Below are 12019 nucleotides of genomic sequence, written 5' to 3' on the forward strand. Positions count from 1 at the left end.
TGAGTCTTTGCTCTAAGATGCAACCATCCAAAAGCAAACATTTCTGTAAGACAGATTTGCCTTAGCTTCAGGCTGAGACACAACAACAAGAATGCATATTTCCACCACTAATTCTCCTTGGACTATGTTACAGTTACATGTGACGTTCTGTCGGACCACCAAGGATGAATGTGTTGACTCCCAACTATAATGTGGGAGGGGGGCGTTAAAATCAGGGTCTGCAAATGAACACATGGCAAGACAGAAAGCTTCTGTCAGACTACCTACATCCAACACAGATGAGCTAGTTTTTCCTTTTCCTTAAAAATGATTTGAGACAAATGCTTATCCAGGTTGTGGATCAGCCAGGCTGTTTAGGCCATGTGACCGTGTCACTGCTTCTTATCACCTCCACCAGGGGGAGGGCTGGGACAAAGAGAAAAGGCCCGTGCCACAGACTAGCTTAAATGCCACCTAGAAACAAGCAAGAGCCTGAGTTCCCTCTACAGTGCTGATGTCCTCAGGACTCTAACTGGATGGATGGAGACAAACGAGTAAAGAATTATACACAACAGGGTGGCAAGAGCTAAAAATCTGTGGATCCTGTGAGAGATGAAGCTTAAGGGGACTGTTGTGATTTCCTGGGTCCCCCATGTCCACCCTCACCAGCCCCCTCCCCCTTGACAGGCTGCAGTCTTGCCAATTTTTCTCTCGCTGGTTTTAGTGGACAAGATCTGCATTTCCCTTGTCTGACAGGTTTCCACCTTACGCAGGTTATGCCCTTCCCAGGTTTTACTGTACATGGCAATGCTATGAGAGCACCAAGGCAAAGTAACTAACTCAAGCTGAGGACATTGCAGAGGGAATTTTACATGCAAAATCCCAATAAAAGACCAGGATGCAACTGTGAGCACATCACAAAGCTGGAGTGTAAAGGGCGCAACAGGGAGTGGCAGGAGAGGAGGCGATTGAGGTGGGCATGTGAGAGGAGTCTGAACGTCATCCAGGTGCAAAGGAATCATGAAAAGCACTGTGACCCCACTTGCATTTTAGAAAGAGCCCTTTGGCAGCCACAGTGTGAAGGGTGGGTTGGAGAGCAGCTGGCCCAAAGAATGGAAATCAAGGCCAGAGTGACTCCAAGGCTTTGAGCTTGCCTAGAAGGAGCGGGATAGTGATCCTGTTCATCACGACTGGAAATTCAAGAGAGAAGCAGGTGTGGAGAGGAAGCTGTTGAGATCAAGTTCAGACAGTTCAGGCTTATGGTTCCCATTGGACAAGCACTGATGTGAAGATATAAACACATGTGGGGCTAGAGAGACGGCAGGTTGAGAACAAAAATGACATTTGCTTAAGTGAACTCTCTTGAGAGATTCTACGTGAATTTGAGCCAGGTATAGAAGCACACCACACCAATCGAGTCCCTCTGATAGCATTCCTCCCTTGGCTTTGTAGCAGAAAGGACTGCTGTTGCTCTGCGGATTCTCCTCCCGAGAGCCTGTGAGTGGAGTGGGGAGGAGGGCCTACGCGCTATTAATAAAATGATAGACGTAGTACAGCAGATCTGTGGAAAACACACAGGCACACACATAAACCAAAACAATGAAAATGCCTCTTCCCTATCCTTTCTCTACCAACTTGCGCATTCAAAATTCACTTCCCAACTCGAAGAACAGAATGCTTAAAAGACAACAACTTTAAAGCCATTTTAAAATGACCTCAAATCATTAAAGTTTACAATTCAACCGTAAATAATCATAGAACAATAGATCTGGAAAGGATTTTAGAAAGCATTTAGTGAAAGCCATCTGCATTGCATCTGACTCCAGGTCCAGTGCTCTTTCTACTCTGAGCTGCTGCTAACCAGGAAGTACTATCTTTAAAAAGAAAAAGAAACATTTTGAAACATGTCAAATTTGAATTAGACTAGTCAACATTTCACAGGATATCAACCATTGGTGCTATATTTTATATTAATATATGTTCCTGTGCAATATGGTGACTATAAAACTGATGAGGAATGATGAATCTTTTGTCATGCAGTATTTTTCATTCAATGAAATCCATCACGTCCATGGTTTTGAAGCAGTGTTGGAGGTTGGCTGCTTGGTCTGTCAGCTGGGACATGAAAAAAATTAGTTTTATTATACAGAACTGGATAATCCAATATCACCATTAAAAAGGAATTCTGTTTAATAAACTTCCAGTCGTTTAATTTAATTCATCCCTCACACTGGGCTGTACCAGGAGTTGATGTGCATATCTTCTGTTGCAGTGCACTTGGTTTTACTTGATTGTCAATGAGAAGGATGCTCAGTCCTGCCATAGTTTGGTCTAGTCTAGAGTTTGATTTAGGTGTTTCTTCCCCACATGTCTGAAATGATCATTAACCAAAAGTAATCTTTCTCAAGCCATTTAATTTCTGGGGAGCTTGGTGAAGACAACATTGTCTTGGGGAGTTGTTGACAACAATGAAATGAAATTTTAAAAAAGAAAGAAATGTAAGATTTCTTCTTTCCGGCCCACATCACTGATCTTCCCCCAGGGAAATATTGGGCAGCATATGGGTAGAAAACATGACAATCGACAGCCTGTTTGTTGGAGATTTCTTCTTCTTCTTTTCCTATCCCTTTTGGGGTTCATGGTGGTTTAGTCACAGGAGAATGAAACCAAAAGTTGTTTCATTTCTGAGCATTTTTCCTTTCGAAGCCTCCATGCTCTAGTTTCTCAGAAAGCTGCTATGTCAGGGCAACCTTCCTTTCTTCATCAAGGTTGAGCCTGGTATAAAGCGTTCTGTTTGTGTAGGAGGAAAACATGAAACCAGAGAACATTAGGGGTGTGTGTCAAAAATCCAAGGAAACACTGTACAAGGCTTTGATGAGATACACGCTGTTAATACATCCTTGAATGTAGTAGGGCACACAGGGAACAAAGCTATGAATACATCTTGGCCCAAACCCAACACTTAGCAGGAATGAGTCCCTGGGCCTGGGGACTCAATACCATGGGCTCAGGGACACCAAGGTCAACTGGCACAAAATACACCACAAAGACAATGTTCTATATTCTACTTTGGTGACTAGAGACACTAGGGCCTTCAAAGTTTGTGAACTGCCATCTAAAGCAGTTATTGATATCTTTCTAAAGGAAGCAAAGAACCAGGAAGGAAATCAAAGATACATGGAAACGTTTGGTCCAAAGGACTAATAGACTACAGAAACCTCACAAGCCCGGGTCTACACAAGCCGAAAACTAGGAGAATTAGATGGTTCCCAGCCACCACTGCCCACTGTTCTGAAAGGGATGGCAACAGACAGGCCTGGTTAAAGTGGGGAAGAAACATGGAACAAAACTCAAAATCATGAGAGAGATCAGGCTCACTGATCTGACAAAGATGGGTGGAGCCCCTGAGACCAAGGCCCTTAGTCACGCTTCAAGCCGTGGCTCAATTTTCAGCCGAACAATAGCAGACCCATAAGGTGAACAGTAACACCAAGGATGTACACACGCCCTCAGAGCAATCAACCATAGGAGTTTAAAAGGGCAGCATTTGCCCAGGAATAAAGCTCAGAAAGCAGGAGGGGGTGAAAAAGGACTCATGGAAATGCTAAAGACACCGATGGTGGAAGAAGCGCTGTGACACTGTAGGTTTGCAATCAATGCCACCAAACAGAATGTGTATGAACGGTTGAATGGAGAATACATTTTCACTGTCTCTCTCAAATCTGTAGTGGCAATTGTTGTTAACAATAGAAATATTTCTAATTCTTCCTCAACTCAGAAGGTAGGCTATAAGCTCCCAAACTTATTGGGCCCACTGTCCCCTTTGCAAAAACAAACAAACAAAATCACACTACTCGGTAACCCTCTGCAATTAATTTATTTGATGGTATAGCACATAGTCCAGGATATCATGTAAGTATACGCTTTAAAGCCTCCTGGACCATTCCAGCACACCCTCCCTCCACCCCCAGTATGTGGTACCTCTTACGGTGAAGCATGTTTCTATGATGCTGAACAGATTTGGGCAGAATTTCCAGATTACGACAGACTAGGAAGAAAGGACTGGTGACCATCTTACCAAAAAAATCAGCCATTGAAAACCTTGTGGAGCACAGTTCTACTTTGACATGCGTTAAAACACATGAGCTGAGATCAACTCAACCTCAACAACAACTGTGTATACCTTGTTTCAGGAGCCCTGGTGGGAGTCCTGGTGGGCTCCACACTGAGCTGCTCACCATGAGGTCAGTGCCTTGAGTCCCCCAACTGCTCCACAGAATACCCAAAGAGACCCTTCTGCCCTGTCCCAGGAGGTCAATGGAGGGTCACTATGAGTCCATGGCAATGAGTTTCTTTTTTTTTTTTGGGGGGGGGGGAGATTCATTTGTTCTCATGTTTTTATATTTCTGTAATTGGGGTGAATTTTACAATATTACAATTGTCAATCATCAGCTAGCACATTATCACAGAGATTTTACTATCTGCATATTTACAAACTGTGTAATGGTTGTTCATACTGTTAGCACTTCAGGTGAGATAAGTTCATTATTGGTATTGTAGGTTGGGTTTCTAATGCTGTCAAAGTTATTTTGCCGGGATGATGCATTGGATTGAAAAGCTGATGTTTACAGAGAAACTTCTACAAACAGAACAAGAATACAGTAGAAGTAAATACCATTTGCACACACCCACCCACACACCCCACTCCCATATATAACAGCAAATGCTATAAAACAAAAACCAAATCCACTTCCATCCGGCTGATTCTGACTCCTGGCGACCAATGGAGCAGACTAGAACAGCTCCTTGGGTTTCAGAGATTGTAAATCTTTCCCAGAGCAGACCATCTCATCTCTCTCCTGAGGAGCAGCTGGTTGATTAAGCCACAAATGCAACCAGGAGTCCTTCTAAGTGGGAGATGCTTCTCTCCTCCCCTGCCATCCATGCCCTAGACAATGATCGATCCAGTTACTATCTGTATCAATCTACCTAGCCCTGATTTCCTATAGAGAAAAATCATACAAAACACGGAAAGGAAGCAAACAAGCAAACCAAAAAACCCAACAACATTGACTAGACAATATTAATAATGATTTTTAAAAGCAGACAATATTCAAAAATAAAGCAACTTTAGAATGAGGTCTAAAGGGAGGTCAACTGATAATAACCTAATGACATCTGCCATAATCAACTTAAACTGTGCTTCTGTGGGGGCAAGTCAGATACTTGCTGCCAGACTGCTGTCTCATCCCACCACAGGGGGTGGGCTGCTCCCTGATGCTAGAGACAATGGGTTACCTCTCTCTGGAGCCTAAGGCCATTAGTTTGGTTCCTGTGGGCGGAGTTCACACCCAACTGATAATGGTTCCTATGGAGACCCAAAATCAAGTTAAGCTGCTACCAGAAATCTAGGATCCGCCCATCTTGCCGCATGTACACCCCCAATCCCTCCTCCTTCTGTAGCGCATATGTCCCTAGATCACCCCCTCCCATCCACAGTAATACCTGTAGCACAACCCTTTCCTGTGACGTATGTCTTCACCTGTAATGTGGGGGCTTGCACGTCCCCAATGTCCCCAGAGAGTATAAAAGCTTGGGGAGCATTAAAGTTCGCGCTCACTCCCCCCACGTGGATTACCAAGCGGGGCTGAGCTGAGCATGCTAACATGAAATGTGTCTGACTCCATTTATTTCTATATATATCTTTTATCTCTCATGCTCTCTATAACTTTACTATAATAGTTACTTATTATCGCTGTACAATTGCGCCTACCAAACCCGTAGTGATTGTGCTAGGAGCTGGCTTCTTCTGGCATGCTTCCTGTCCGCATATGGAGTTGTATAACGGACTGTGAGGGTAGCAAAAGAATTGGCAACAGTAAGAGGTGTCTGAACTCCCAATGACCAAAAATGAATTCAAAATCAAATGCGTAATGAACTCAAGGTGTTTCTGGAAGTGCTTGTCTGGATTGTCTCTCAGGACTTCAATGGGGCCTTGGTTCTGGACACACAGCATGTGCTCTGAGCCAAAAACAAAACAAAGCCATCACCAGTTATATATTGTACTTTGCCAGGCTATCCAAGACACTAACCCTAGTAAAAGTCAGGGTTCTTTGAATACTTACTTTATACAGCTATATACTCAGATCAAGGATCCCTGGTGGCCTAGTGGGTTATGTGTTGGGCTGCTAACCACAAGGTCTGTGAGAGAAAAGCGGGGCTTTCCACTGCTGGAAAGAGTCTCAGAAACACGCAGGGGCAGCTGGGGTCAGAAGTGACTCAATGACCGTGAGTTTTCATTTTTATATATACCAGGGTCTAATAGAAATTTCTCAGGCAAAGGGGGATCAGAGGTGGAGAAAATTTAAGAAGCCCTGTGTGTGTGTGGTGTGTGTGTGGTGTGTGTGTGTGTGTGTGTGTGTGTGTGTGTGTGTGTGTGAATTGACTTGACAGCAATGGGTGATGAGAAATAAAGGTGGAAATAAAAAGAATTAAGTTAATATGAAGCTTAGAGTTTGGGACAGAGGCCCTGACTCAAGATAAGTGTTGTAGTGACTACAAGTTCCTGTTGTGTGTTCAAAACCAATGCTGCAGTGAAGTCCCAAGATGTAAGAACTTCCAGAAACACTTGGGATTCGTGACAAGTTTGACTTTGAATTAATTTGGCGGTGTTGTGCATTCAGAAACCTTTTACCATTGCCAAAATTTTGGCACCATGACATTGAGTTACACGGCCCCATATAGGGTCTTGAACCCCAGTTTAAGAAGCTCTGCATCCCTAAAATAGGAACATATTCACAAGCTTATGAAGATGTGTGGTGTTTTTCTCTGGAGATAGGTACTTTGCTTTGCTTATCATATGCTCTTAGCAAACATTTCTTGTCACCCACCTCAGGCATTCTTGGCCCACCTTTAAAGTGTGAAGCCACTCCTTTGTACATTGGTGTACAAAAAAAAAATAAAAGAGGAAGCGGGTATAAATAGCCAGTTCAATAAAGACATCCAGGTGGCTAAAAAACATATGAAGCGATTCTCAAGATCGCCAGGCATCCACAGAAATGGAAATCAAAACAGCAATGAGATAGCACCTCCCCATAGAATTGATCACAAAGCTCAGAAAATAGCAAATGCCAGAGAAAATGTGGAGAGAGTAGAAACCTCATACACTGTTGGTGGGACTATAAAATTATATAACCACTGTGGAAAGAAGGGTGGCGCTTCCTCAAGCAACTGGCATATACCCTAAAGAAGTAAGAGCCATATATGGCACAAGCAGCTAAATGCACACCGTGTTCATCACGGCACAATTCACACTAACAACAACAAATAGAAACAACCTAGATGCCCATCAGAGTTAGAATGCATAAATAAATGTTGGTGCACACACTCTGTAGAATTCTTGCAATGTTAAGGAACGATGGAAAATCTGTGAAGCACCTTACGACTTGGAAGGGACTAGAGTATATTTTGCTAAGTGATACAGTCAGATATTCTGAGACCACTCTTATTTAAAAACAAAAACAAAAGCAAGGCAGTGTTGTCAAAGTCAAGCTAAAGGGTAGCAGTGCCAGGGAAGGGAGAAAAGCAATAGATAGAGTGTAGACAGGTGTTAACTTGGGGGCAGGGGGAGAAACATCCAACAAAAAAGGCGATGGACAAAAAATGATGGTAACAGATCAAGTCACTTTGAGGTTTGATAAGTTGTTGAATGTTAAAATGATCATCTGCTCTGTAAACCCTCGACTAATTACTTTATGTAGGTTTTATATCTTTCTTCTTGAATTTGTTCCAAAGTATTTTATAATTTGTCATTTTTCTGAATGGAATAGTTTCCCATTTCCAGTTGTCAGTGCTTTTTACTAGTACAGATGTAGATATATATATATATAAAACTTTTTCGCTTAATTCTGGTAGTTTTAAAAAATGGTTTGTTGAAAAAAATTTTTTAATTCTTGACACCGCCCCCCCCCCCAACATTTCTCCTGGTTATTTCTTCTCTTAGTTTCAATATAGTTATCAGAACTTCTGGGTTGCTGGGTGGTGCTGAGAAGTCCACTATGGTTGGTCCTCTGGGCTAGTAAGAAGAAATCAATCTATCTATAAACTTGTACTCAGGGATCATGGACTTTTTCTATTATCTGTATTTTTTAAAATTAGAGTTTGTTTGCAACATTCCTACTGGTTATTTCATTTCTTTGTTTCCATCTTTTTTTTTTTTCATAATTTCTGGGCTTCCTGAGTGGCGTAACTGGCTGAATGTTTCATTACTAGCTTAAACGTTAGAGGTTCAAACCCACCCAGAAGTGCCTTAGAAGAAAGACCTGGCTATCTGCTTGGGAAAAGCCACAGCTTTGAATATGGAGCGCGGTTCAACTCCAGCACAATTCCAAGTCTTACTAGTCCTGAGTTAGAATTGATCTGATGACAACTAACAACAAAAACTACATTCGAAGTCCTAAGACAATGTAGAACACTCATGATGACCACAATGCTGTGCAATTCTGGATTGCCCTATAAGGATGCCGAGAGGGGAGGAGAGGGGGTGGGGAGGATTAAAAAAGCAAGAAGGATGAGCCACATATATGAGCTGTTTACTGAGGGACTGTCACTGTTCTGATGTGATGGTGAGCTGTACCACTGTGTATGTTTTTTATTGTATGTGCTGTTCTCCACAAATAAATGGGCAAATAAATAAATATTTGGAAAGGAGAAAGACGCATCATAGCCTTGAAAACTCTCCCTTTTCTCTATTCATCAGATCTGAGCACTTGAAACTAACTTTAGTGCTTTTGTGGTTCATGAGCTAATTTCAAGCAAGTGGGAGGAAATTATGTTGCTAGATTTCTTGATATCAAACACTCTTTATAGTCCTGGAATAAATTTTACATGGACATAGTTGGATATACTTCTGATATTGTGTTAGGAATACATTTCATTGCAAGTCAGGCCAACTGAAACTATTCTCAACCTGAACCCCCAAACCCAAACCAAACAAATTGCCCTCAATTCAACTTAAATTCATGTAGACTCCTGAGTTTCAGAGTAGAACTGCTCCCTGTGTGGGGTTTTCTTGGATGTTTTCTTAGTGGGAGCAGGAACCCAGGCCCTTCTTCCACAGTATGTGATGGTGGTTTTGAACCTCCAACCTTTAAGTTAGTAGTTCTGCATAAACTGTTTGTAAAACTTAGGCACCTATCCGTCATCTCACAACTCACACTGCCTGTTCTGACTCATAGCAACCCTACAGGACAGCAGAATTTCCCACGTGGGTTTCTGAGACCAACTCTTTATAAGAGCAGAAAGCCCAAACTTTCTCCCACCTACACATCATAAGGACATGTAATTCGCTAATCAGCATGACTGGGAGTGTTGGGTAGAGGGTGTCAAGGTCATTTCAAATATTAAGTTATATTATTAAATTGGGACTTCTTGACTTAACCAAAACAATAAAAAGAGAACTCACAAACTAAGGGGTGTGGAGGAGAGATTTTGTCAATGGTAGACTAGACAAGAGATTAATCTTTTAAAACTGCAGAAAACTACGACAGCTGAACAGGAAAAAAGCAAAAAATGGGCAGATTAATATCTTTAAATCATTGAATTGTATGGTGCATAAAGTATATTGCAATATAACTATTAATTTTTTAAATGTGATGTGGCACTTTTAATTGCATTGCATTCTTTCTTTATATATATAAATCATTTTATTGGGGGCTCTTACAGTTCTTACAACAATCCATATATCAATTGTATCCAGCCATATGTTGTGATCCTTTTAAAAACATTTTGTTTCTACTTGAGCCCTTGGTATCAGCTCCTCTTTTTTCCCTGCTTCCTACACCCTCCCACTCTCGTGATCCCTTGATAATTTATAAATGATTATAATCTTCATATCTTGCACCCGTGGCTTTCTCACTTCACCCACAATTCTGTTGTTCATTCGCCTTGGGGGTGGGGGGTGTTATATTCTGATCATGGTGATCGTTTCCCCCTTTGTGCCCCGTCTCCTCCCACCTTCCCTCTACCCTCATGGTCTCGCTGCTCCCATAACTGTTCCTGAGGGTAGTTTACAACTGTTGACCGTGCAGTTAGCAGCCCAATGAGTAACCCTATAGCCCCAGGGCTCCTTTTGTAAATCACAAAAGAACAAACCAGTGTTATAAAAAAATTTAAGGTACAAATTTTCATACCTCCAAAACTAAACTTTGCTGGTTACCGGGCCGGGGGCGGGGGAGTGGGGTAGAAGAAGACAAAAGTGAGAAGGGAGAGCAGTGTTCATTAGAGTGACCAGGAAGAAATCATCTCCGAAACCCACAGGGGCAGTTCCACCCTGTCCTATAGGGTCACCATGAGTCAGAATGGACTTGTTGGCAGTGAGTGAGTGAAGCTGTTGAATGCAAAAGTGATGATCTGACATTGAAACCCACACTCAGTAATCCACAATCATTTCGTTTAGTTCTTTCTTAAGCCAATCCATTTCTCTCAGGACCAGGTATACAGCAAACACTTCAAAAGTGGACAAAGCAATTACATGTTCAAGGGCCCAGAGGCTCTCAGTATTTCCCACACTACCATCAAATGTATGTCATGGTTGCAACATAAGAACCACGGCTCTGAGCCACACACCCTCAACTGGCATCCCGACAGAAGGGAAGAGCTAGGCATGAAAGGGATGCTCTCCTTGGCCGTTTTCTGACATCACAGGGGAAAAAAAAACCTTCCTAGAAGCCCTACCAGATGTCCTGCTGTCTCAGGGGCAGCACAGAGTAATGTGCTGGATTAGGCCACGTTTTGTCATGTAAAACCGAGAGCCCATGGTGGCACAGTGGTGAAAGCACTGAATTGCTTAGCAAATGTCTGGCAGTTGGAATCCCCTCCCACAGGAGACAGATGATGCAGTCTGCTTTCCTCAGTATTTACAACCATGGAAGCACTATGGGCCAGTTCTGTCCCACGCTATCGGGTGGTTGTGGGTCAGAATAGACTCAATCACAGTGGAATCATAAATCACTCCAACAGTCAGTGATTAAAAAAGCATAGTTTTTATATCACACCTTCTGTTGCTCAAGAATCGGGGCATAGCCTCCCCAGGTATATCTGGCCCAGAGTCTCTAATGAAGTGGCAGTCCAGCTGTGGCCAGCACTCTGTTCTCATCTGACGGTTTGACCAGGGGGGATTCTCCTTCCAGCTTATTTAAGTGACTGCTGGCATGCCTCAGATTTGCTTCCAAGTTCTCTAGGGCTGCCTCATGACCAAGAAGCTGACTGCTCCCAATGATCATAGAAAACATGAGCCAACTCCCAAGATAGAAACCACAGTTCTTTCAGAACCCAATTTCAGAAGGGATAGCCCACCCACTCTATTGATAAGTAACTATTGAGCCACCTTAGAGGCTGCCTACCAGGATCATACCAAATTCTTCAAAAAAACGACAGTGATTTTGAATTTGTTTCCATTTTTAATATTTTCTGCTTTTCTTTGGATTGATGTTATTCTCTGTTTTACTTTATCATTGTTCCTGAGGTGGTTTTTTTTAACTTTTGTTTTTATTTTGTATGCTTTTCTCTATATGAAATCCAGGCTGGGTAAAACTATAGAGGCAGTGACTAGATAAATAATTTCCTCAGGACGTGGCCGGGATGGTTGGGTGGTAGTGGTGAGGGAGGGATGGTTAGCTAACAACAATGAGCACAGAAAGATGCCAATATTCTAACAGCCATTGTCATAATAACGGCACAACTCTTTCATACGATTCGACTATTGAACTGGGTGATATGTGAATAATATGGCAATAAAACCGGAAAAACAAAAAAGGGCAAGTCGTATTGGCTGAGCCCAGTCGTGAGACTTCCCCTAGGGCTGGCCATCCGGCTCTTCGAGCAGCACAGGGGTTCTGTTTACCAGGAAGAGAAAGAGCAGAGTTTGAAAGTATTAACCAACAGTATTCTCCAGAAAAGTGCAAGTATCATCTCTTTCCAGAATTTTGGCTGCTATATTTGTGAGGTGGGTCATCTTGTGACTTTGATTGCCATAGATATA

Source organism: Echinops telfairi, unplaced genomic scaffold, assembly GCF_000313985.2.
Source record: "Echinops telfairi isolate 266 unplaced genomic scaffold, ASM31398v2 ScPeMD7_6080;HRSCAF=6971, whole genome shotgun sequence".
Classification (NCBI taxonomy): Eukaryota; Metazoa; Chordata; class Mammalia; order Afrosoricida; family Tenrecidae; genus Echinops; species Echinops telfairi.